Genomic DNA, 27880 nt, shown 5'->3' with positions numbered 1-27880 from the left:
AAATGGCATGTGCCGTTTGTACGCCGTGCTTTAACTATGATATCTACCCTTCACAAAGAATGTAGGTGCAGCAGAGGTGAAACTGCTGATTCTGGAGAACATCCTGCTGAGCCCTGCATGTGATGTCTACCTGCTGGTGGGCACATCCATCCAATACAAGGTCCAGAAGATCAGACAGGGAAAGATCACAGGTGGGTCTGAACTTATCATTCTATGAAATTACAAATCCAATGATGTAACGACAATAGTCACAAAAAAGGGTGTCTAGAAAAGTATTGAATTGTGTCATTGGATACAATAATGTAGTATCAATAATGATTAGATGGTATTCATATCACAGTTCAGGTATAGTTAAATAGTTAAGGAAGACAAATCATGAAGCGCTGACCCAGGGTAATGTGTTCCAGAGTTCTCCATGACATGTGATCAACATGAGCTGCACCTCCAGGACAGTGTGGCTGGTGCTGATGGAAACACTGACCTGGCTGTGGCTAGTCTGGACCAGAGCACCTCCACTGTTAACGCCCTGCAGCTGGGACACATCAACGTGCTGCTTTATCACAAGAGTATCCTTTTTAAGACAACATACACTTCATATGATCTTGATTAGTTTAGGTCTGAGACTCCTCTACACTGCTCTAACATTAGTTGGTAATTAGCAGCAACTAAAACAAATCTAAAATACATTGCGTAGTGCATCAGCAGTTTCCTCTTGTCATGGCAGACCTTGGAGAGCTATTTATAAGAAATGTTCAGATCAACTAGTCCATGACAGCTAATGTTTTTAAGCTAGGTTTTTAGCCCATTGATTTTGTTGTAATGTTTGAGTCACTCATGGCAAAATGTGTAAAATTGCAGGAAGTTAGCTTTAAAACTTAAAAATATATATATATCTGCCCCATGCGTGGGATGTTCCCCGATGATGGAAGGGGGACCGTGTGAAAAGTTGGGGAACCACTGGTTTATTTTAATGTAATGACATGCAATGGTGTGTACCATGAATGGTGTGTACCATGAATGGTGTGTATGTAGGGATTAATGATTAGATAAGTTGAGTGTTCCGTTCTCTCATATCATTCTCAGTGGATTGCAGAGACAGGCAGTAATATAACAGGACTTGACAGTCTGGGGGGGGGGGACATGTCTAGCTAAAGCTCACTACTTAAGAATTATCCCAGCAGGTTGTATTGTGCATTTGACAAACACATGATTTAAACTGTGTTTAAAATGGTCCCTGTATGCCTCTTTGTATAACCTAACTTTATTGTCCTTAACAATTGCTCAGGCCTTCGCATGCAAGGGGTGTCTTGCATGCCCAACGGGACTCTGTATGTTGTGGAACCGGGATACTTGGGTATGGTTGCATGCGTTTTGTTCATCCTTGTGCATTAGTGAAGCATTTAAAGTAAACCATTGTTAGTTATTGAGTGATTTCTGAACTACATATCCTGTTTCACGTCAAATTATAACTTGTTTTGCTTTTCTCTTTTACTACCAGGATTTAAGATGAATGCTGTAGAGAGCTGGGTTCTAGAAACAGGACGAGTGTATGATATCCTTATCGAAGTGTTTGACAAGTCAAGCAATAGGATTTACTTATCTGATGTAAGCTCAGCCTAAGTTGTCTTAATTCTACACCATTGTTTGTTATATTTGTCAAAACACTGTCACGCTCCCTGGTCTTCTCCCTCTTATAAAATGGAAACTAGATTTTTTGTATGGCATATCCCTCTTGATGTCTAATCAACTGTAGACTGAACTATAGCTGGGAGACATTCAAATACTGGAAAGGAAGATTTTGCTATGTTATCATCTTAGCCAGATTGTATGCACTGTCCTCTCTTTAATGGTTAGCTTTTTTGCACACTTTAAAAGGTCCAATGCAGCGCTTTTTAAAATCTCAATATCAAATGATTTCTGGGTAACAATTAGATACCGTACTGCGAATGTTTTCAATTAAAATGGTCAAAAATATACAAAAATGGCTTCATAGCAATGAGCAATTTTACAAGCAAGAATTTTGTTAGGACTGTCTGGGAGTGGTTTGAGTGGGGAGGGGGAAAAAGGGAAATTACCTGTTGTTGGCAGAGAGCTTTCTTAATGGTCTATTAACTAATTTACCGCCTGGTGATGTTCCCAGGCAGGCCAAAACTCCAGAAATGAAGGCGTTCTTTTCAAACAGCTCTTACATTAAAAGGGCGTTATCATAATTTTCACAATTTCAGTATTATTCCAACCTAATAGTATGGAAATATATATAAATCGTAGGAAAATCACGCTTTTAGACTGCACTGGGCCTTTAAAACAGTTCTTCACTCTCATTCCCCTCTGTATTTTTAAATGCTACTATCTTGATTGTTTGTGCTTGCAGAACATCCGGATCGAAGCTGTGTTTCCAGATGAGTACTTTGAGATTCTAGAGTCCTCCCTGAATGGGTCCTACCACCGTGTCAAGGCTTTAAACAACAGGCTAACACTAATTGATGCTACACTCAAATCTGTAGTGGATCAAGTGAGTTTTGTAGAAACCTTGGATTAGTTTATTTGCAGATTTTTTGTTTGTTTTTTGTTATCTTACTTTAATACTTTATGCGATCTTATTGAATTGTGAGAGATCATGATCATTAGTTAGAAACAGCCTGGCTATGTCGTAACAAGGTTATGTTTGTGTTCTAGGATGGAGGAGTCCATGAGCTGGCAAACCCAGTCCACAATGAACAGGATGTAGAAATCTACAATCCCATAGTCCTCAGTCCCAGTATCCTCACATTTCCATGGCAGCCCAAGGTTGGAGCCTACCACAATACAGGTATTTGTCCCTGTTAAATACAACATATGTTCACTGTTATTTCTGTTGGAATTCATGCAGTAGAAACTCTCACATCAGCCACAATGAATGTCACGTTCCTGACCTGTTTTCTGTTAGTTTTTGTATGTGTTAGTTGGTCAGGACGTGAGTGTGGGTGGGCAGTCTATGTTTTCTGTTTCTATGTTGGTGAATGGGTACCTGATATGGTTCTCAATTAGAGGCAGGTGGTTTTCATCTCCTCTGATTGAGAATCATATTAAGGTAGGTGTTGTCACATTGTTTGTTGTGGGTGGTTGTCTCCTGTGTCAGTGTCTGTCTATGTTGCACCATACGGGACTGTTTCGGTTTGTTTGTTCATTTTGTTCTTTCGGTTTTTATGTAGTCATTTCCCTGTTCGTGCGTTCTTCGTGTTACATGTAAGTTCTTACGTCCAGGTCTGTCTACATTCGTTTTGTTATTTTGTTAGTTAATTCAAGTATAGTTCGTTTTTTGTCTTCGTTGTTTTGTCGTGTCTAAATAAATATCATGTCTAAGTATCACGCTGCGTCTTGGTTCAATCCATGCTCCTCCTCTTTGGAGGAAGAGGAGAACCGTTACAATGAATTACACTTCACTTCCGTCAAGTTCTGTGTTTATGTATAATTTTAAATGTAGACATTTTGTGAATCTTCTTTTGTTACTTCTTATAACTACCTACTCATTTGTATAAGGCCAGACACTGGCTTAGAATGACAGATACAAGTTGGAGTGTCTCTCGAATTTGATGTATTACAGACTGTGTCAATATTTACCCATGTTGCATTGTGTCCCAGGCAGCTGGAGGCAGTGGGAATTTCAGCTGGTCCTCCTCTAACCTAGCTGTTGCGTCGGTGACAGTGAAAGGAGTGATGACGACCGTCAGTGACATTGGCGTCAGTGTGGTATACGCCCATGATGTCCGCAACCCAATGCACTATGGAACGATGAAGGTGAGACTGTATAGCCCTCCCCTAACTCATTTTACAGGATGTGAAGGATCACTGGTCAATGCATTGAATTGTATAGTTACATATCTTACATCTTTATCAACTGTACTAGTTAGTCGATGTTAACATGTTTCCAAACATTAACCGAAAAAAGTTACGAGCCGACTAGGTGAAAAATCTGTCTATGCCCTTGAGCAAGGCACTTAAACCCTAATTGCTCCTGTAAGTCGCTCTGGATAAGAGCTTCTGCTAAATGACTTTTTCCCCATATTTTTTTTTATGTACCTAGCTGAGGGGCGGAGCCTTCACAAAGACCCTCTGTAGTGTTTAGTTTATCCTATTCATATTGGCAATCTGGTTTTAATTTCCCTCTAAGCTCTCTTGATCCACGGAAGAACATAAGATCTACCACTTCAATTGCCTTCCTTGATACATTTTATTGCTTGCCTGGGACATATTGTTGTGTGTCTGTGTTGGATAAGAGATGTGTATGAAAGATGGCAGAATTTGGTCCTCTGGGATTGCAGCCATATGACTCTCGCTCTCTCTCTTTCTCCCCCTCTCCTTCCTTCCCTACAGGTAGACTGGCTACAGGGCAGAACCTCTGCAGTGGGGTAAGGGCCCAGGCTCTAGCCACAGGATACACAGCCCTAACGGTCAGCTACACCCACGGCAATGTCTACCTCAGTGCCAAGATCACCATCGCTACCTACCCACCACTCAAAGTGAGTCTATGCCCCCCTACCTGTACCTGAGGGCATGGCCTATTCACACACATGGATTTCATATTGGTTTACTTAAATCTTTTCCCCTATCGAAGGCACACAAAGAAACTTAAGGTTAAAGGGGGTAATCCATTCCCAGATATAAAAAAATCATGAAACTCCTGTCAATTTGGTGAAAGCCTATGTTCTGTCAGTGGGTAAAATAAAACATTTCCCCATGATTTAACTTCTAAGTGGTCCATATGTGAAAATCTGGACACCATGTAGGAACGCGTCATAGCTACATAATTGTCGTCGCTGGAGATGGGGGGATAACATATCACATTTCAGGCTTTTAAAACGATTACCTCCACTCCAGATCGCCAAATCAGCCAATAGATGGTATGGGCATACTGTCTAGAACACATCCGTTCGTTTATATCGTCAAGACAAGGTACATATTTCTCTTAGATGTGCTCAATCTAAAATCTTTCTACAAGTACCATGTCGCAATGCGCCCTGTCTGTGGGAAACTGAGATATTACAGAAAGGAGGAGATGGGAATCTCATTGGGCAAAGAATGTTGAAACTTCCCACCCAACTGACTGTCGACCCATCACATTCATGTTGTCATTCTTCGTCACACGGTTGCTAAGATAATCGTCACGCAATCCCTTCTCAAAGTCAGGGTATGAGTTGAGAAACCTGATTATTTTCCTCGAAAGTACCTAATGTCACGATTCCAAGGCTATACAATATTACAGAGAACAAGTTAATTATCTCACATCTTGGAAAATATTTGCAATGTTGTACAACTTGTTCCCAGAATTCATGCTATTGTTCGGTTTTTGAGCTAGTACCCAATTAACTCCTTGAAGGAGAATTCTCCTTGTCCAAGAATCACCCAGAATGCACTGTGTGACCCATTGATGACTCATGGGTAACATACACGATGGGCGTCCGTACGTTTCTAATGGGGTTTCCCATCTCCTCAAAAGTATTTCTGTGGGAAAGCAGCATTACTGTGCAGAGACGCAGTTTATAGCTCAGTAACCGAGATAAACTGCAAGTTAAACTCCTAATGAAGTAAGACTTCTAAATTGATAGTGCAGTTTTAGATGATTTTTACAGCTAAGCTAGCTACTTCACATGCTGATATTGACTTTGGTATTATTGTGTGTAGCCATCTTTTTCTAGCTAGCAACAGCCAGCCCAGAGAGAGAGCATTGCATTGTGGGTTATGTAGTAGACTTGAGCTGCACCAGATTTCTACTTGCATTGTTATAATGATAAAATGAAACATTTGTTCACAAAAATAGTGTTATTTTAAAGGAAGATTCTAATCAAAAACTGTATTTTGGTATTTGTTTCATTGGTCTATTGTTGACATAGTCCCAAAATGTTTTGCTTGTCAGCAATCAAGTTTTCAAGATATGTAACTTTCAAAATACAGCAATCATCCCCGTATAATGCATTTTGCATCATAAGATTTCTGTGTTTCCTACTTTTGTATTTATAAAAAATGTTTAACCCCTGCACCGACACACCCTGATGAGTGGTCCTTTACCTGTGCTCTGTGTTGTGAATGATCCTGTCAAAAGTCTGCCCAATGATCTTCGGTCACTCCCCTCGCCAACTCTCCCCGGAGCAGCAATTAGCCTTTCTCTTAATCAGCAAGATTGGGACACACCTATTCACACTTACACACACTTTCACAATACAACACACACACACTTTCTTTCTCTCTGCAATCAGTACAGAAGAGCAAGGATGTGCTTGTGTTAAAGAACCTCTTCCTGGGTTTTCTCAGTGTTCTGTGCATTTGTAATTATACATTTACATTTAAGTCATTTAGCAGACGCTCTTATCCAGAGCGACTTACAAATTGGTGCATTCACCTTATGACATCCAGTGGAACAGCCACTTTACAATAGTGCATCTAAATCTTTTAAGGGGGGGGGGGTGAGAAGGATTACTTTATCCTATCCTAGGTATTCCTTAAAGAGGTGGGGTTTCAGGTGTCTCCGGAAGGTGGTGATTGACTCCGCTGTCCTGGTGTCGTGAGGGAGTTTGTTCCACCATTGGGGGGCCAGAGCAGCGAACAGTTGTGACTGGGCTGAGCGGGAACTGTACTTCCTCAGTGGTAGGGAGGCGAGCAGGCCAGAGGTGGATGAACGCAGTGCCCTTGTTTGGGTGTAGGGCCTGATCAGAGCCTGGAGGTACTGAGGTGCCGTTCCCCTCACAGCTCCGTAGGCAAGCACCATGGTCTTGTAGCGGATGCGAGCTTCAACTGGAAGCCAGTGGAGAGAGCGGAGGAGTGGGGTGACGTGAGAGAACTTGGGGAGGTTGAACACCAGACGGGCTGCGGCGTTCTGGATGAGTTGTAGGGGTTTAATGGCACAGGCAGGGAGCCCAGCCAACAGCGAGTTGCAGTAATCCAGACGGGAGATGACAAGTGCCTGGATTAGGACCTGCGCCGCTTCCTGTGTGAGGCAGGGTCGTACTCTGCGGATGTTGTAGAGCATGAACCTACAGGAACGGGCCACCGCCTTGATGTTAGTTGAGAACGACAGGGTGTTGTCCAGGATCACGCCAAGGTTCTTAGCGCTCTGGGAGGAGGACACAATGGAGTTGTCAACCGTGATGGCGAGATCATGGAACGGGCAGTCCTTCCCCGGGAGGAAGAGCAGCTCCGTCTTGCCGAGGTTCAGCTTGAGGTGGTGATCCGTCATCCACACTGATATGTCTGCCAGACATGCAGAGATGCGATTCGCCACCTGGTCATCAGAAGGGGGAAAGGAGAAGATTAATTGTGTGTCGTCTGCATAGCAATGATAGGAGAGACCATGTGAGGTTATGACAGAGCCAAGTGACTTGGTGTATAGCGAGAATAGGAGAGGGCCTAGAACAGAGCCCTGGGGGACACCAGTGGTGAGAGCACGTGGTGAGGAGACAGATTCTCGCCACGCCACCTGGTAGGAGCGACCTGTCAGGTAGGACGCAATCCAAGCGTGGGCCGCACCGGAGATGCCCAACTCGGAGAGGGTGGAGAGGAGGATCTGATGGTTCACAGTATCGAAGGCAGCCGATAGGTCTAGAAGGATGAGAGCAGAGGAGAGAGAGTTAGCTTTAGCAGTGCGGAGCGCCTCCGTGATACAGAGAAGAGCAGTCTCAGTTGAATGACTAGTCTTGAAACCTGACTGATTTGGATCAAGAAGGTCATTCTGAGAGAGATAGCGGGAGAGCTGGCCAAGGACGGCACGTTCAAGAGTTTTGGAGAGAAAAGAAAGAAGGGATACTGGTCTGTAGTTGTTGACATCGGAGGGATCGAGTGTAGGTTTTTTCAGAAGGGGTGCAACTCTCGCTCTCTTGAAGACGGAAGGGACGTAGCCAGCGGTCAGGGATGAGTTGATGAGCGAGGTGAGGTAAGGGAGAAGGTCTCCGGAAATGGTCTGGAGAAGAGAGGAGGGGATAGGGTCAAGCGGGCAGGTTGTTGGGCGGCCGGCCGTCACAAGACGCGAGATTTCATCTGGAGAGAGAGGGGAGAAAGAGGTCAGAGCACAGGGTAGGGCAGTGTGAGCAGAACCAGCGGTGTCGTTTGACTTAGCAAACGAGGATCGGATGTCGTCGACCTTCTTTTCAAAATGGTTGACGAAGTCATCTGCAGAGGGAGGAGGGGGGGGAGGGGGAGGAGGATTCAGGAGGGAGGAGAAGGTGGCAAAGAGCTTCCTAGGGTTAGAGGCAGATGCTTGGAATTTAGAGTGGTAGAAAGTGGCTTTAGCAGCAGAGACAGAAGAGGAAAATGTAGAGAGGAGGGAGTGAAAGGATGTCAGGTCCGCAGGGAGGCGAGTTTTCCTCCATTTCCGCTCGGCTGCCCGGAGCCCTGTTCTGTGAGCTCGCAATGAGTCGTCGAGCCACGGAGCGGGAGGGGAGGACCGAGCCGGCCTGGAGGATAGGGGACATAGAGAGTCAAAGGATGCAGAAAGGGAGGAGAGGAGGGTTGAGGAGGCAGAATCAGGAGATAGGTTGGAGAAGGTTTGAGCAGAGGGAAGAGATGATAGGATGGAAGAGGAGAGAGTAGCGGGGGAGAGAGAGCGAAGGTTGGGACGGCGCGATACCATCCGAGTAGGGGCAGTGTGGGAAGTGTTGGATGAGAGCGAGAGGGAGAAGGATACAAGGTAGTGGTCGGAGACTTGGAGGGGAGTTGCAATGAGGTTAGTGGAAGAACAGCATCTAGTAAAGATGAGGTCGAGCATATTGCCTGCCTTGTGAGTAGGGGGGGAAGGTGAGAGGGTGAGGTCAAAAGAGGAGAGGAGTGGAAAGAAGGAGGCAGAGAGGAATGAGTCAAAGGTAGACGTGGGGAGGTTAAAGTCGCCCAGAACTGTGAGGTGAGCCGTCCTCAGGAAAGGAGCTTATCAAGGCATCAAGCTCATTGATGAACTCTCCGAGGGAACCTGGAGGGCGATAAATGATAAGGATGTTAAGCTTGAAAGGGCTGGTAACTGTGACAGCATGGAATTCAAAGGAGGCGATAGACAGATGGGTAAGGGGAGAAAGAGAGAATGACCACTTGGGAGAGATGAGGATCCCGGTGCCACCACCCCGCTGACCAGAAGCTCTCGGGGTGTGCGAGAACACGTGGGCGGACGAAGAGAGAGCAGTAGGAGTAGCAGTGTTATCTGTGGTGATCCATGTTTCCGTCAGTGCCAAGAAGTCGAGGGACTGGAGGGAGGCATAGGCTGAGATGAACTCTGCCTTGTTGGCCGCAGATCGGCAGTTCCAGAGGCTACCGGAGACCTGGAACTCCACGTGGGTCGTGCGCGCTGGGACCACCAGATTAGGGTGGCCGCGGCCACGCGGTGTGGAGCGTTTGTATGGTCTGTGCAGAGAGGAGAGAACAGGGATAGACAGACACATAGTTGACAGGCTACAGAAGAGGCTACGCTAATGCAAAGGAGATTGGAATGATAAGTGGACTACACGTCTCGAATGTTCAGAAAGTTAAGCTTACGTAGCAAGAATCTTATTGACTAAAATGATTAAAATGATACAGTACTGCTGAAGTAGGCTAGCTGGCAGTGGCTGCGTTGTTGACTTTGTAGGCTAGCTGGCAGTGGCTGCGTTGTTGACACTACACTAATCAAGTCGTTCCGTTGACTGTAATAGTTTCTACAGTGCTGCTATTCGGGGGCTAGCTGGCTAGCTAGCAGTGTTGATTACGTTACGTTGCGTTAAAAGAACGACAATAGCTGGCTAGCTAACCTAGAAAATCGCTCTAGACTACACAATTATCTTTGATACAAAGACGGCTATGTAGCTAGCTATGTAGCTAGCTACGATCAAACAAATCAAACCGTTGTACTGTAATGAAATGAAATGAAAATGTGATACTACCTGTGGAGCGAAGCGGAATGTGACCGGGTTGTTGAGTGCGGAAGTTCTATTCGGTAGACGTTGGCTAGCTGTTGGCTAGCTAGCAGTGTCTCCTACGTTAAGGACGACAAATAGCTGGCTAGCTAACCTCGGTAAATTAAGATAATCACTCTAAAACTACACACTCTAAACTACACAATTATCTTGGATACGAAGGCCGCAAAGACAACTATGTAGCTAGCTAACACTACACTAATCAAGTCGTTCAGTTGAGTGTAATAGTTTCTACAGTGCTGCTATTCGGTAGACGGTGGACGTTTGCTAGCTGGCTAGCTGCTGGGCAGATAGCAGTGTAGACTACGTTAGGACGGCGAAATACGATAATTACGCAATTATCTTTGATACAAAGACGGCTATGTAGCTAGCTAAGAAGAAATTGCTAAGATTAGACAAATCAAAGCGTTGTACTATAATGAAATGTAATGAAATGTAATGAAAAGTTATACTACCTGCGGACCGAAGTGCGAATGCGACCGCGACTTGATGTAGTGAGGGAATGCCCTCATGCACTGGATACACTGATGTAGTTCTTCCTGCTGCTTTGTCTCAAGTATTGCACTGGAATGGAATTGATGTCAAGCTAAGAGTCATTATGGAGAGCGCCATCTCCATTCCCATGTATGCATCATTCTGTTATGCATACTCTATTCCATACCCATGGGTTTTCATCCCATTAACCTGAGTGCATGCTAAGACAGTGCTCAGGACACTAACAGGAAATTGTTTTATTTTGGGATGTAAAGAGAAACAAGTTGGGCAGACTTGTCATTACTCTTACTCCGAGAACTACAGCTCGGCTCTGGCAGTTCACGCTCCCCTCATAAATATTGTAGCATTTACCAACCTTTCACCATGTTGTCTGTCTACCTCCTTGACCCAGTTTGGCTGTCTGACTTGAACACATTCATCCACTCTCCCCAGAGAGGGTTGAAAAACCTCCTGGAGTTTAATCATTTAGGATTGGCAGTGACCTCAGGGCTTTATCTGAAAGACATCTAACAAATGTGGAGGCAGACCAGCAGTACATGTGCTTCATGAACTATAATTTGACTACAAAATATACCACTTCTCCATTCACTAACCTGTGCTTTACCTGTTGTCCTGTCCAGGCTGTGGACCCTGCCCCTGTTGCCTTGGTGACCCTGGGCTCCTCTAAGGTCATGCTGTTTGAGGGCGGCCCCAAGCCATGGATTCTAGAGCCCTCCAAGTTCTTCCGGAAACTGAAGGTCCCGTAGCTACCTCCGACACTGGGTCAGAGCCACCTGTAGAGCCATAGGAGAACAGGTGAGGGAATGGGCTTTTCCTTGTTCGGTACCTACTTGTTCAGTACCCTGGGCTTTAAACAGACTTTCTAGCTCTTTAAGATGCACTGTAGATTAAATTGTGACAAACAAGTAATATGTGTGTTATGAACAGGTAATAAACGTGTTATAACCATCTTTCTAGGTATTGGCAGTAACCGTGGGGAACCAGCCCAATCTGACCAATCCCTATCCGGCGGTGGTGAAGTTTGTGTGCGCCCCTACCTCTCACCTCACCTTGGTGCCTGTGTACACCAGTCCCCAGCTGGAGCTCACCTGCCCTCTGCTGCAACAGAACAAACAACTGGTGAGGAAAAGAGAGTGAAGCAGGCAGTGTTGACACAGCACACATACAAACACATTTGCCATAGGAGCTAGCGAGACAAAAATAAACTAAAGACCCAAGGTCATGTCAAGTTTGTCCTTAATTGCTCATGAGGGGATAAATAAAGTGTATTAAATTGAATGTCTGCCTCACAGACTACATTTTACACAGTGATTCTATGTTTACTGTAACATAGAAAGAGAACTACATTGGAACATTATTTGTTGCAGGTGCCTGTCTCAAACTACCGCAACCCTGCCTTTGACCAGCAAGGCAGGAAGTTTGACAACTTCAGTTCTCTGAGTATCGTCTGGGAGTCGACCAAGGTGTCCCTGGCCAGCATTGAGCCCACCATGCCTATGGAACTGGAACTACTAGAGGACAGCAACAAACAGAAGAGACTTCATGGTACGGCTTTGATCATGCTCATGATGGTATCCTTGTTTTCATTTGTCGTAATTCTTTAATCTAAAATACCAGGTTTTCGCAGGCTATTTCAATAGCTTTGACCAACAGAAATGTCATCTTGTCTGTCAGGTCGTCAGGCGGTCCTTGTCCACCACCAGTCTGGGATTACTGCTATAACAGTAACAGCTCTGGGTTACCAGGTCCCCCACATTGAGGCTGCTAAGGTTCTCAGTCCGGTAAGACAGAAACACAACCTATAGCAGAGAAGAAACACCTTTTATCTGATGTGGTTAGACAAGAAACTAATTTGAGAGCTGTTGTGTTCATTTTTAGTCTTTTTCACTTCCTCCTGTGACTGGCTATCTGAGATACCTACTGCAGCCCTCATCCTCCACATGCAACACCCGTTCTGCCAGTCACATTCTGTTAAAGGTCCCCAAAGCGTGCACATCCCTGGGTCGCTCCTCTTCAGTTCGCTGCAGCTAGCGACTGGAACGAGCTGCAACAAACACTCAAACTGGACAATTTTATGTCCATCTCTTCATTCAGAATCATGGACACTCTTACTGACATTTGTGGCTGCTTTTTGTGATGTATTGTTGTCTCTACCTTCTTGCCCTTTGTGCTGTTGTCTGTGCCCAATAATGTTTGTACCATGTTGTGCTGCTACCATGCTGTGTTGTCATGTCTTGCTGCCATGCTATGTTGTCTTAGGTCTCTTTATGTTGGGTTGTGGTGTCTCTCTTGCCGTGATGTGTGTTTTGTCCTACATTTTTAAAACATTTTAATCCCAGCCCCCGCAGCAGACCTTTTTGTATGCTGTCATTGTAAATAAGAATTTGTTCTTGCCTAGTTAAATAAAGGTTAAAATAAATAAAATGAAGAATGCCATTGGCTGAATAAGTCTCTGTGACCACAGAAAATAAACCTTTTAATCAGTTTAGAGGTTGCGATAACTAAACAAGACACGATAGGCAAAAGTCAGATCTTCAAAGAACTGTACAAATATTATATATAATATTAATTTAGCCGTTTACACTAACACTATGATTTCACTTGACTTTCACAACAGAACTCAACTTTGTAAGAACACCGTCATGTAGGGTAATCTCATCTTGTTGTTACTCTGTAGGCATGACATTTACACCTGTAACCATGGCACCCGTCCTGTTTTATCTCCCTCTTCCTGGCAGTTTGACCCTCTGACCCCTGTCTCAGCCACTCTGGAGCTCCTATTGGTGGAGGACTTGACAGTCAGTCCTGAAGCCGTCACCATATACAACCACCCTAACGTGTGGGTAAGAACTGGGGTCTGTGTGAAATGTTCAGAAGAAATAGATAGAAATGTAAGTTATAGAGCTGACAGAACACAATGTGACCCATCCCATCCGTCACTGTCAAAAGTGATATCTGCTCCATGTATCCCATTTCTATGGTCTTCCCTCACTGGCCACTATCTTAATCCTGTCTGACCTTTGACCCGTCTCACGCGCTGTAATCCTCTTACTGAGGTCACTACCTGCCATGTAAACCCCTCATTCAGTCTCCCTCCGTATCACTGACGGCTCACAGATACCATCTAGATGATAGCACTGGATTATGATGCCTTGAAATATTACACACAGCGGCCCTTCATCACAAGGTTTTATCAGTATGGATTATCTCACTATTATTACTTGTGGCCTATGATGTGAAAAGCATGTGAACCACAATGTATTGATGTTACACTTCATGGGCTACAGTACATTTCAGCTGATACTGTGATGGGCCTTGGGCTTCTTCTTTGTCATCTTGTCCATTGTGGTATCACACTTTCATCTATGGCTTCTCCTGCTGTGCCTCCAGGCTGACCTGGCCCTGTGGGAGGGATCTGGGTATTTCTTTGTCAACACCAGTGTTGGAGGGATAGCATACGTGGTGCACAGAGGCCCAGGGATCTGCTGAGGTGAGGAGAAACATTGAACGCTCAGAAGGACAATGCTGCTGAACATACCACTCTGTTTTTAAATGTACTTCTATAGGATCAGCATACCATGGTTACATATTTGTCTGATGTGATTTTGTATAACTGCCTTCCTAGGTCTTACACCTCTTTTGGTCCCTTAACATTTTACTTTCTAATGCTATTGTAAATTACGTGATATTCTGAATGAATGCAGCATTGATGAAAGCACCAGGACATCCTTGTTTCTTTGTTTTAACACAAAGACAAGTTCAGTGAAAACATGTCATATAAAACCTTTAATCACTGTGGTCTCTCCAGGTGCTTCCAGTCCAGCCGGGGACGGTGCAGGTGATGGTTCATGACCTCTGCCTGGCCTTCCCAGCCCCTGCTACGGCTACGGTCCACATCTCAGACATCCTGGAGGTTTATGTCCGAGTGGTTGACAAGGTCAGTGGCCAGCCTCAATACTTTATCCTGCAGGGCAGACACCCAACTTGACTATAATCCCTGTTATCTCTCACACATTCCTCTGGTCTGACTAGCCCTTATAAATAAATGGTGTCATGCTGAAATTCCAAAGGTTGTGTATCACTGGTTTGCCATGGAACAGGACAGCCTTGTTTTCTGTGAAGTGTGTATTCAGGAAATGGAAATAGAATTAAGATGCTGTGAATGTTGGTTGATCCTTTCATGCCAATTAAACTAATTTGAATTTGAGTGTAGCTGCGTATATACTTTGTTTTACTAATTAAATTAGATCCCCAAATAGTGCTTTTCCTAGTAACACAACATTGACTTGTTTCTTGCAGGTGGAGATTGGTCAATCTGGGAGAGCCGATGTCAGGGTTCTGGATGACAACAAGAAGCCCTTCCTGGCCAAATATTTCCACTTTATGAATTTGAAACTCAGTGTAACTTCTGCCATCGTCTCTCTGCAGTAAGTTACCGTTACATGATTGGATCATATAAGTATAAAGTTATATTCTCTTCTTAGAGCAAATATTGTTAAACACACACCGTCACATTGCCTCTGTCTGTGCAACTGGTCATGGAAAAACAGATTTAGAATGACTCCTGCACGCACTGCGGCACGTATATTATGCCTGCATTTCAGTGAAGTTGACATCGAGTTCACCATTCATGTTGTGTTTACCCCAGAGCATTGTCAGATCTCTCAGAAGGACACTGCTATCTTCCTGGTCAAAGGCTTAGCTATTGGACAGACCAGTGTTTCTGCTATGCTAGTAGACACAATCTTCCTTCCAGTTCTATCTGCTCCTCAGAAAATAGAGGTAGGAGGGTTTCATAAGAACTCAACATTGTTGTCCAATCATGTGTATGACGTCGTTGACAGTCATTTGTTTCGGTCTTTCTAGGTCTTTCCACCATTCAAACTGATCCCCAGGAAAATGACTCTGATAATCGCAGCAATGATCCAGGTAAATTGGATTCTACAGTTATATGGACTATTGTGATAAAACCCTGGCCTCTGCAAAACCCTTATCATGTCTGGATAATTTCCAGTTGTGAAGATTATTTGAATCTCCATATGCTTTCAAATAGGTCTTTCCAGCTTACCTTTTGGAACAAATGCTAATTTGTCTTCCTGTCATTTGTGAAGCTCTCCAAATGCCAGTTAATTGCTGAACATTAAGTTATTGTAAATATACACTGAGTATACAAAACATTATGAACTGCTCTTTCCATTAGACTGACCTGGTGAATCTAGGTGAAAGCTATGATCCCTTATTGATTCACTGGTTAAATCCACAGTGTAGATGAAGGGGACGAGACAGGTTAAAGAAGGATTTTTAAGCCTTCAGACAATTGAGTCATGGATTGTGGATAGGTGTCATTCAGGGTGAATGGGCAAGACAAAATATTTAAGTGCCTTTGAACAGGGTATGGTGGTAGATGCTAGGTTTGTGTTAAGAACTGCAACGCTGCTGGGTTTTTCATGCTCAACAGTTTCCCATGTGTATCAAGAATGGCCAACCACCCAAAGGACATCCAACAAACTTGACACAACTGTGGGAAGCATTGGAGTCAACATGGGCCAGCATCCCTGTGGAACGCTTTCAACACCTTGTAGAGTCCATACCCCAATGAATTGAGGCAAAACTCAATATTAGGAAGGTGTTCCTAATGTTTGGTATACTCAAACCCTGTGAGTGACCTGTTGATTTAATCTCCAATTCTCCAGTGTTGATTATTCTAACAGACCATGGAGGATTTGATTGACTTGAGCAATTTAAAGACCTCACATTGACTAGAGTTAATGAACACGCTGTCGGTATTCTCCAGGCCAGTCATGTGAAACGGATAGTCTGCATATTGATGGCACACACACAGCCACACACACCACCCCTTACCTCATCTCTCCATGTTGTAGATCACATCCGAGGCAGCCCCAGTCCAACATCCTCTTCTCCATCGCCAATGAGCAGATGGCGTCTGTTAACGGCATAGGCCACGTCAGGGGCGTCGCTATTGGCAACGTCACCGTGACAGGACTGGTTCAAGCTGTCGATGCCGAGACTGGGAAACTTGTTGTCTCTCAGGTAAAATACCTGTACATCATCAGCTGAAACACAATGTGTGTTTAATCCTGTTTTTCACCAATTGAAAGTGATGTAATTCTATGCTGGTGTTTTCTATGAACAGGATCAAGTAGAGGTTCAAGTTGTGCAGTTGAGGGCCATTCGCATCCAAGCCCCTCTCACCAGAATGAAGACTGGGACACAGGTAATGCATGATAAATTAACTGTAATCTCAAATTGTCTCTGACAGTGACCACAGGACATTCTTCAATCCAAGAAAGATGCATGACATTGTGAATATTAAGACTTGTGACCTGGTCTGAGTTGACTCATCCTATCCCTTCACCTAGATGCCTGTATATGTCATAGGGCTCAGCAGCAGTCAGACCCCCTTCTCATTTGGGAACGCCCTGCCTGGCCTCACCTTCCAATGGACCACCACCAAGACAGACATCCTGGAACTGCAATTACGACACGCCGAGGTGGGAACCACTTTTTCATCTAGAGTTTTTCTCCTTGATGAGTGTCGAAGGGCCGCTGAAGTTACATTTGGGTCCACAAGCGCCATCGTTTTCAACTGAATCCACAAGAAGCCATAAATGGTGTAATGGGAAATGATTACAATTCTACTGGTATGATTACAATTCTAGATGAGTCAGATAAGACGTCTTTGTTTTGAGCTCCTCTCATTCTTTTGTATCAGAGTGACTGACTGAATTAGGACAAAATGTTGCTCCACCTTCACTAGAGAAACAACATCTGATATTTCTAACTCTATTTCTGCTTTCATTCACTGATAAAACCCCCGTCTCTGTTCAGGCCTCCGTCCAGCTCCAACCGGAGCATAACTTTGCGATGAGTGTGACAGGGAAGACTAAAGGAAGGACCGGCCTCAAGGTGGTCCTAAAGGTCACTGACACCAAGGCTGGACAACTAGAGGGAAACCTACTGGAGCTCATTGATGAACTCCAGATCCAGGTACTATACTTATGCAGATACCGATAATATGCCAGAGGAAGTCAGATACCAAGTCCGACTTACTGCTGGTTCTTTTCTCCCTGGTTCTTATTTGACTGATTTGGCCAGGGATCCCAATCTCCTGTTGGCCTAGGTCAGGGGAAGAATTCAAGTCAGCAGTACTGCTAGCTAAGAGGTCCGGATTTAGGGTTCAGCCCAGAACACAGCGTTGTGATGGATCACTCTGTGGCTGGATCACACCGTTTCAGAAATATATGACACGGCTCATATATTTCTGGTTTGGTTTATAGTGCTTGTTTATGGACCTCCGCTTGTCCTTGCGTTCCCTTCCACCTAAAAACAAACTGAAAGTGAACCAACATTGCAAGAGAAAACAACATGCTGAGAAGTCTGAATCATTGAAGTTTTGAATGTGGTCCTTGAGTCTCTCTGTGGTAGTTATCTTTTATAAAGTGATAAGGACAGATGAGTCGTGCATCCTGCTTCAAACTGCATTATACTATGTCGTGTCACGAAAACCCAAACATCAAAGGATGGGTAAAAACCTCTGTTCATTGCTCTCAACTCTTCCCTTTGATCAAGGTTTATGACAAGCTGCACATGCTTAACCCAGCCATGGAGGCTAAGGAGATACTGATGGCTCCCAACTCTGGGCTCAAACTCCAGACTAGCAGGTAATGTTAGAGGGGCCTACCAACACCCCTTTGTCTTAACCTAAGACACGTTGAACACAACATTTTCCATTGAACACTGAACACTGAACACTACACATGCACTCTTAGGTTCCATCTCAAATGATACCATGTCCTCTACTCTTGACTATTAAAACAACCGTTTGAGTCGTCTCCAGAAGATACAAGTCTAACTCTGGTGTCTTCTCCCATGGTGTGTGTAAACAGGGACGGTGTAGGTTCTCTGTCCTACCGGGTGCTGGATTGTCCCAACCAGGCTACCATCGTCCAAGTGAATGAGAAGGGCCTCCTGTCCTCTGGCTCTCGCACTGGCTCCTCCTCCCTGCTGGTGACCTCACAGGAGACATTCGGTGTCAATCAAACACTGGTCCTCGCAGTGAAGGTGAGACCCAGTGGCTCCTTACTTCAATTCTATGAATCTTTGTTGTCCCTACGGCAAATAAACACAGTGCAAGGAATGAGAAATAACATAGTACACTAAAATCCATGAATAGATCAATGGAAAGGGGATACCTAGTCAGTTGTACAACTGAATGCATTCAACTGACATTTGTACATGTAAAGTTTTTGTCTTTCACAATTTCTGGATTAAGTTTGCTTTATTTAGTTGAAAGAACTTCAAGTTCTATCCATATCATCCTAAATTTACCGTATCTCATAAACTCAGCAAAAAAAGAAACGTCCCTTTTCCAGGACCCAGTCTTTCAAAGATAATTTGTAAAAATCCAAATAACTTCACAGATCTTCATTGTAAAGGGTTTAAACACTGTTTCCCATGCTTGTTCAATGAACCATAAACAATTAATGAACATGCACCTGTGGAACAGTCGTTAAGACACTAACAGCTTACAGACGGTAGGCAATTAAGGTCAAAGTTATGAAAACTTATGAAAACCTTTCCTGCAGGCTCTACTTGACATGACCCTCCAGCATGACAATGCCACCAGCCATACTGCAAGTTCTGTGCGTGATTTCCTGCAAGATAGGAAGGTCAGTGTTCTGCCATGGCCAGCGAAGAGCCCAGATCTCAATCCCATTGAGCACATCTGGGACCTGTTGGATCGGAGGGTGAGGGCTAGGGCCATTCCCCCCAGAAATGTCCGGGAACTTGCAGGTGTCTTGGTGGAAGAGTGGTGTAACATCTCAGAGCAAGAACTGGCAAATCTGGTGCAGTCCATGAGGAGAAGATGCACTGCAGTACTTAATGCAGCTGGTGGCCACATCAGATACTGACTGTTACTTTTGATTTTGACCCCCCCCCCCCCCTTTTGTTCAGGGACACATTATTTAATTTCTGTAAGTGACATGTCTGTGGAACTTGTTCAGTTTGTCTGTTGTTGAATCTTATGTTCATATTTACACGTTTGCTGAAAATATAACACAGTTGACAGTCAGAGGACGTTACCTTTTTTTGCAGAGTTTATAAATGTTGACGCTGTTGTCTTCATGGCATTATAAAGTCATTACAAATGGCATCACATTTTAAGACTATTAAATGAGAGATGGAGTGCTTTGTATTTGACTTATCATTGGTATAAGCGTATTCTCTTACATTGCTGTCTATAGCTAGATTTCCATCCAATTGGTGATAGATTTACAGACATACAGTTGAAGTCCACATACACCTTAGCCAAATACATTTAAAAACTCAGTTTCACAATTCCTGACATTCAATCCTAGTAAAAAAAAAACCTTAGGTCAGTTAGAATCACCACTTTATTTTAAGAATGTGAAATGTCAGAAATAGTGGAATTGCTTTTATTTCTATCATCACATTCCCAGTGGGTCAGAAGTTTACATACACTCAATTAGTATTTGGTAGCATTTCCTTTAAATTGTTTAACTTGGGTCAAACATTTTGGGTAGCCTTTCACAAGCTTCCCACAATAAGTTGGGTGAATTTTAGCCCATTCCTCCTGACAGAGCTGGTGTAACGGAGTCAGGTTTGTAGGCCTTCTTGCTCGCACACGCTTTTTCAGTTCTGCCCACAAATTTTGTAGAGGATTGAGGTCAGGGCTTGTGATGGCCACTCCAATACCTTGACTTTGTTGTCCTTTAGCCATTTTGCCACAACTTTGGAAGTATGCTTGGGGTCATTGTCCATTTGGAAGACCCATTTGCGACTGATGTCTTTAGATGTTGCTTCAATATATCCACATAATTTTACTTCCTCATGATGCCATCTATTTTGTGAAGTGCACCAGTCCCTTTGGACATTTTTCCAAAAAGTATGATCTTTGTCCCCATGTGCATTTGCAAACCGTAGTCTGGCCTTTTTATGGCGGTTTTGGAGCAGTGGCTTCTTCCTTGCTGAGTGGCCTTTCAGGTTATGTCGATATAGGACCAGTTTTACTGTGGATATAGATATGTTTCCTCCAGCATCTTCACAAGGTCCTTTGCTGTTCTGGGATTGATTTGCATTTTTGGCATAAGTACGTTAATCTCTAGGAGACAGAACGTGTCTCCTTCCTGAGCGGTATGACGGCTGCGTGGTCCCATGGTGTTTATACTTGCGTACTATTGTTTGTACATGTTACGCATGCCTCTTGGAGGGAACGCAACACCCTGCTACACTCAACTCCCCGTGGAGTGAAAGAGGTATGTGATTATAGGTAAGGACGACAGAGGCAGAGAATATTACCGTTTACTGGGAACTTATTTCCGTAACACGGTAATGTGGCGAAAAGGGTCCGTCCACGGAACCAAAGAAAGTAAAGGTTAGTCCTCTCTCCTACCTTACCTGCCTAACTAAACTTAACGCCACGTGGAGCGCTAACCAAACTACAGGGGGTGGTACGCCAAAGTTTTAACTCGTGTGCATAGAAGAGTACATACTACGGGTATATGTATGCCCGCAGGCCTCTTGCCTTAGCACTTCCAAGGTGCCTTCACCTTCCCCCCCGGGAACAAAAACAGAATAATTACTAACGTAAAGTGAACAATTTCAATAATCAAAAACACAGTCCTTTTGACATAAACATGCCTCAGCAGGACTGGCTACAAAATACTTTCCAAAAACTGTCTGAGCAACAACCAACACAGGACATCAAAGAAGCTCTCTCTCCTAACAAAGGAACACTTTATCCAGCTGGAGAAGGAGCTTGTAATTGCAGACAGCTGTATCTGACGAGAGGGCTGGGTCAGCTCCAATCATTGATGGGTCTGACCAATCAGCTGCTTGGGGGATCCAGGAAGCCATCCTGAAAATATATACATACAAACCCACAACACAGAAACTGTGGAACGTAACAGTACAGATGAACATGGTACCTTCAGGTGTTTGGAAATTGCTCCCAAGGATGAACCAGACTTGTGGAGGTCTACAATTTTTTTTCTGAGGTCTTGGCTGATTTCTTTAGATTTTCCCATGATGTCAAGCAAAGAGGCACTGAGTTCGAAGGTAGGCCTTGAAATACATCCACATGTACACCTCCAATTGACTCAGATGATGTCAATTAGCCTATCAGAAGGTTCTAAAGCCATGACATACTTTTCTGGAATTTTCCAAGCTGTTTAAAGGCACAGCCAACTTATTGTATGTAAACTTCTGACCCACTGGAATTGTGATACAGTGAATTATAAGTGAAATAATCTGTCTGTAAACAATTGTTGGAAAAATTACTTGTGTCATGCACAAAGTAATGTCCTAACCGACTTGCCAAAACTATAGTTTGTTAACAAGAAATTTGTGGAGTGGTTGAAAAATGAGTTTTAATGACTCCAACAAAGTGTATGTAAACTTCCGACTTCAACTGTATATGCAAAAATATGCATATACTTTTTATGCAGATTTTCCCATGAGAGATGTTTCCATCAAATTGACTGGTTCAAGTTGTATTTTACTGGTCACATACACATGGTTAGCAGATGTTATTGCGAGTGTCGCAATATGTTGCAGATAAAAGGCTGAGTATGAATGTACTGTACAGAAAAATACCTTTTGCGGTTAAATTCCCATGTTCCGAATAAAACAAGTTAAAATATTGCGTTATATAGCGAGTAGCCAACAGCGCTATCTGTGCTCTGTTGGCTAGAGAGCACGTATAGCCTACATGATAAGATTATTAGTATGGACAAATTGCAAAGCATCGACCATCATGTCACCAGAATAAGACCATCGATATTTATTGGAAAGGAGCATCAAGCTCATCACCGTGTACTGTCACCACTCTGAAGTTTATAACTTATTTCATCTGTAGCCTAATAAACTGCATAGTTTCCTGAGTCGTAGTGAGAAGACTACACTACATGCCATTGTGTGACTCCAAGTTTACTTCAATATAATGGTTATTCTATCAATATTTGCCCATAAAAGCATTTTTCTACCGACATTTCTCGCGTAATTCATTTGACCAACTAAAAAATATCCCACCTTTTTCTAGCGTATTTAGTTTTGTCGACATTTGGAAAGTTTGCCGAAAGATTTTCTCTTTCCATCAGGCCTGTAATAAAAAAAATCCAACATGTACTTTACTCGCATAAAAAGGTTCTCCTTTCTGTGGTTTTCCAGGTGGTTCCAGTGTCGTACCTGCGTTTGAGCACCTGTCCAATTCTACACAGAGACAGCCTGTCTGCTATTCCTCTGGGCATGGTCCTTACTTTCACTGTTCACCTCCATGCTAACACCGGAGAGGTCCTTCACAGTCATAACTCCCACCAACAGGTAAGTTCACACTTGTTAGTTCTGGTTAATTATGGTTGCTTTCTGTATATTTCCCTAAAGGTATTCATTTTCAGGTTACAAAGGACCCTACAATAATACTATTTTGTGCAGATTTGAAAGTCAAATGAATTGACCACTTTTGGGATAATAAAGTTATCTTGTACTTGAGATATGAAGGTACAGGATTCAGAATCTGTACTAATTGGGGAAGAAAATGCAAACAGCAAGGGGAAAAGCAGCATGGCAGACAATTTAAGATGGGATGGTAGGGTTCAAGGGCTGTTACCTGTGTGGACCAAGGCTGTGGAGCCATCATTTTGTCATCATGAGCTGGAAAAGTAGTGCCAAAGCTGCTCTCGGAGTGATCTGTTGGCGCAAACTCTTCCATCTTTCCTCAAACTAATGTCTCTCCATTGCCTTTACCAGTGGAACAGAATATTTTAATTCAACACTTAAATCTCTCAGAATGCATTTATTCAATCAGTTCTTGTAGCCCCTCAGCAAAGTAAACATTGTAAATAGTGACTCCCTGCCTAGTATTGATTTTCTGAATTACATTCTCATGCTCTGTATGGGGTGTACTTTTTAATGATATTGACCCGTACAGGACATTGAGATATGTAGAAGTGGAAACACTGGGATTCGTCTGTGTTTTGCTGTTTGAGTACAACACAAAGTATGTCTGTGTGATTGTGACTGCATGTTGCACAGCCGCAGTCTGTATATCTGAATGCTGCAGCGGTACAACTACAGTAAACGAGTGCACCATGGCACCCACAAGAGTCTAAGCCGGGGGAGGGGGGAGATACTACTAAGCTATATGGAATTGTTTTAAAGTCATACCAAGGATCGTTTTGCTATTAGATTTTGAATTTTAAGACCCCTTGAAGTATCAAAAAAAGATATACAAAAATTATTTGATGACATAATTTTGGGCCTTGCTGCTATTAGCCAATACAAACCCATTGAATAACAGATTCGCTACATGGAACAACAGGTAGTCGTCGTCGTCCCCCCCAAAAAAAGAAAGGTTGTTCTGAAGTGTCTGTCCTATATCTGAGAGGTAGAAGACAGTCAGAATTTTTTTTTTTCCCCTGCAAGTATTTAACCCCTTATTTTTGGCACTAAACAGTCTCCATATATTCAGACGAGTCTTGTGAGGCCTGTTGATGTCCTAGAGCAAAACAACTGATGTGTTTGTGAGTCTCACCTTTCCATAGAGGGGTTATTTTAGTGTGTAGTCCAAACTGTTTGGATGCTATAGACAGAAGTTGGCAGATTGGCTGCACCGACTTCAGACGAGTCCTAAGATGCTTGGAGGTCATAGAGCATCTTTCCATAGATGGGTCAGGTAGTTTATATGCCAAACAGTTGGGACGCTACAGACGATTTTGTGAGAAGACCGATTTTTGGGACGTCTCATGGTCTGACAAGCACCGCTCTAGCTCGGTCACCTTTCACCACAGATGCAGAAGTGTTACATAGGCGGATGAAGTCAATTGAGATGCATCCAATGCAGATATCTCTAGCTTAAAGTGACCAATTTTTCTGGGGTTGTTTTTATGGTGCTAATTAGATTTCCGAGGCGGCGTGGACATCGACCATAGTTTTAAAGCCAGCACCTCTCTCCCAAGGTTCACAACATGAATTTAGCTGGCTGTTACTAAGTAAGATGGAGCCGACAGACATGGCAGCTCTGCTTCTAGCTCCTAAGCAACTTTGCAGTATTTTTGTTTTTTTGTGTGTTATTTCTTACACTATTAGCCCAGAACGCTTTTTCTGTTATTATATACAACCGGAAGTAACTTTTGGATATCAGAGGGGCGGTAACTCACCAGCAAGAATAATATTTTCCTGAATTGGATCCTTTGTTCACCCCCCCAGGGCAATTGAACTTATCCCAGAGGCTGCTCCAAGACGCCGGCGGAGAAGAGGTATTTGGAGTGGACTTCTAGTCTGACTCAGGAGGCGTGCACGCCATCCACCGCTTCAGAGTATATTACTCGCTATGTTCAGTCTCAGAACAATAAAGTAGACGAGCTCAGGGCGAGGATCTCCTTTCAGAGAGACATCAGGGACAGTAACATACTCTGTTTCACAGAATCATGGCTCTCCAGATATACTGTCCCCATCCATACAGCCAGCTGGGTTCTCAGTACATTGCATACAAGAATAAAAAACTCTCCGGGAAGAAAGGCGGTGGTGTATGTTTCATGATTAAGTACACATGGTGTGATTATGATAACGTACAGAAACTCAAGTCCTTTTGTTCACCCGACCTAGAATACCTCGCAACAAATGCCAACCGTATTACCTCCCAAGAGAATTCTCTTTGGTTATAGTCACAGCCGTGGATATTCCCCCTCATGCCGATACCACGATGGCCATCAAACTACTGCACTGGTCTATTCAATGCTGGTCTGACCAAGCTGGGACCGAGAGACTGAAAAAGAGCTTCTATCTCAAGGCCATCAGACTGTTAAATAGCCATCACTAGCTGGCTACCACCCAGTTACTCAACGCTGCACCTTAGAGGCTGCTGCCCTATATACAAAGACATGGAATCACTGGTCACTTTAATTATGTTTACGTACTGCTTTACTCATTTCATATGTATGTACTGTATTCTATTCTACTGTATTTTAGTCAATGCCACTCTGACATTGCTCGTCCTAATATTTACATTTTTCTTAATTCCATTATTTTACTTTTAGATGTGTGTGAATTGTTAGATATTACTGCACTATTGGTGCTAGGAACACAAGCAATTCGCTACACCCGCAATAACATCTGCTAAATATGTGTATGTGACCAATAAAATGTTATTTTATTCCCATTTCAGAGTGAGTTGTTTCCACCTGAGTGAGCTAAATGAATAGGTGAGAGTGAAGAGGGGAGGCTGTGCTGCTCAGCCCTGCTAGGGACTCTGTCATTCGCCTGCACAATAAATTGATTCCATTATTTTGTTCTCAAAGTGCTGACAGACTATAGAAGAGATGTGTCCAAATAAGAGTAAGTAAGATGGTGGGGTAGTAAGGGGCTCTGACTGTGATTGGGGCCCTATAGGGCCACAGGAGAATCACTTCTGGTCTTGTGTCCAGGCAGAGGTAGTTGATTACTGGTTATGCAAGTATAGCCGTTGTGAATTCGTACCAACCAAACTCATGTTGACCATTCGCTCTCCTGTCTGTCTGTAGGGATGACCTGGTGCAGGTTGGCCGAGGCCCATGTAACAACAGTGACTGTGCGGACGGTCAACGTGGGTCTCACCCTGCTGGCCGTGTGGGACGAGGAGAATACGGGGATGGCTGACTACCTGGCACTGTCAGTCCAGCATGCTATCCACCCAGAGAACGCCACGATGCTGGTGGTGGGAGATGTGGTTTGTCTGAGTGCCCAGCACCTCAGCCTCCAAGGTGAGATGTCAAAGAGAGGTTAATGTGGTGTTGTAAAATAAGATGCACTGTTACTAGTAGTACAACCAAGGTGCATGAAATGAGGTTAGGCTTATCTACGAAAGATGTTCAGACTATTTTGGATTGAAATGTATGTTTCATTGGATCGATTGGTTCTTTTGATGTTGAATCTTTATGTTAACTATGAGATAATGATATTTTTAGCAATTTACTTTGTTTATGTAGTTCTGAATGCAGTCATTTTTCTGCAGATTTTTTTGGAGCTTTTTTTCAAAGCTAGAAATAAGAATGTTTATTGGAGGTTTGCAAACATTACCATTGTCAGCCCTGAGTGAAGCAGTGTGACGTATAAGACAGTCTTCTAAATGAAGTGTGAATATTCTAGATTTGAGCGTTGTGTAATGTTTCAGCTCTTCTCTCTTCCCTACAGGTGTCCCGGGTACCTGGACCTCCTCATCCACTGGCGTGCTGCAGGTGGACTCTAAAACGGGCGTGCCCAGAGATGCAGGCACCGCCACTGTCTACTATGAGATCACTGGCCTGCTGAAGACCTACAGAAAGGTACTATACTTGTTTTACACATTCGCTATGGCGGTAAGATGATATCTCCATCAAATCTGACACCATGTGGATGCATCACAAATACTTATCTCATCATGATCACTAAGACAGCTTTGTGTAAGGTAGCCTAGTGGTTAGAGCGTTGGGCCAGTAACCGAAAGGTTGCTAGATGGAATCCCCGAACTGACAAGGGTACAAAAAAAAAATAATGTTCTCCAGGCGCCGAAGACGTGGATGTCGATTATGGCCGCCCCCTCACCTCTGATTCAGAGGGGTTGGGTTAAATGCAGAAGACATATTTCAGTTGAATGCATTGTTGTACAACTGACTAGGTATCCCCCTTTCCCTTTCCCACTAGTGTAGATGTTAATCATAGTGGTGTAATGTGTGTGATGCCCCTCCCCTTATGTGGCGATTCTCCGCAGAGCGACATGACGCAGGCAGCATGGTAAGGATTCGTTACTAGCCCAGCCTTCCTCTCTGAGATTGAGCTCTCTCTCACACAAACGCACAGAGAGAGTCTGTCTGTCTCTTCCAGGCAGCTCCCTCCTTCTGGCTGCTACAGGCCTTTTGTGCATTTACATATGAATCTTTCCCAATTAGCAGGGAGTGAATGGCTGAGGAGGATCCGTGTGGATTAGATGGATGCTATCTGGTTCAGTAGATAACTCAGTAATGACATTTTTAAAGGAGAATGACTCTGAATGGAGATGTTAGCAGATACCATGTTGCTGTACTGAACACTGAAATGAATATGCACAGCTGTTCACTTGCGTTGTGGGAATTGGCCTATATGGATAGGGCTAAATTGAAATGTTTCTTACAGACGGAATATGAAAAGCATGGTAGGAATTAAAAGGGAGCAGTTTGGAGATTATGGAATATTATTAGACAGTTGAGGACCAAAGTGTGCACCAGTTCCTAAGTAATTTCAATGCACTTTTATGACTCAAAGAAGTCTACAGTGCTTTTTTGAGGTCCTAGCTCTGCCATTGGGGAACTCCAGCAAGCACACTTGGAGTTTTTTTTGTTTGGAATACAACCCCTGCATCCCTGCCATCACACTGTTTTTTTTAACTCAATTTAAAAACAGCCCATTTATAAATCACAATCTGGGTCAGGTGTGCATCATTTGAAAGC

The 27880-nt window shown here is 43.6% G+C and overlaps 1 pseudogene; it reads left to right on the top strand.

Annotated features, from left to right (window-relative positions):
- The window catches only part of LOC139541866 (nuclear pore membrane glycoprotein 210-like), a 58517-nt pseudogene that overhangs the window by 20425 nt on the left and 10212 nt on the right, over nucleotides 1-27880 (top strand).

This window comes from Salvelinus alpinus, chromosome 17, assembly GCF_045679555.1.
Source record: "Salvelinus alpinus chromosome 17, SLU_Salpinus.1, whole genome shotgun sequence".
In the NCBI taxonomy this organism is placed as follows: Eukaryota; Metazoa; Chordata; class Actinopteri; order Salmoniformes; family Salmonidae; genus Salvelinus; species Salvelinus alpinus.
The sequence above is the reverse complement of the archived record's forward strand: the minus strand, read 5'-3'. Positions and strand labels throughout refer to the sequence as shown.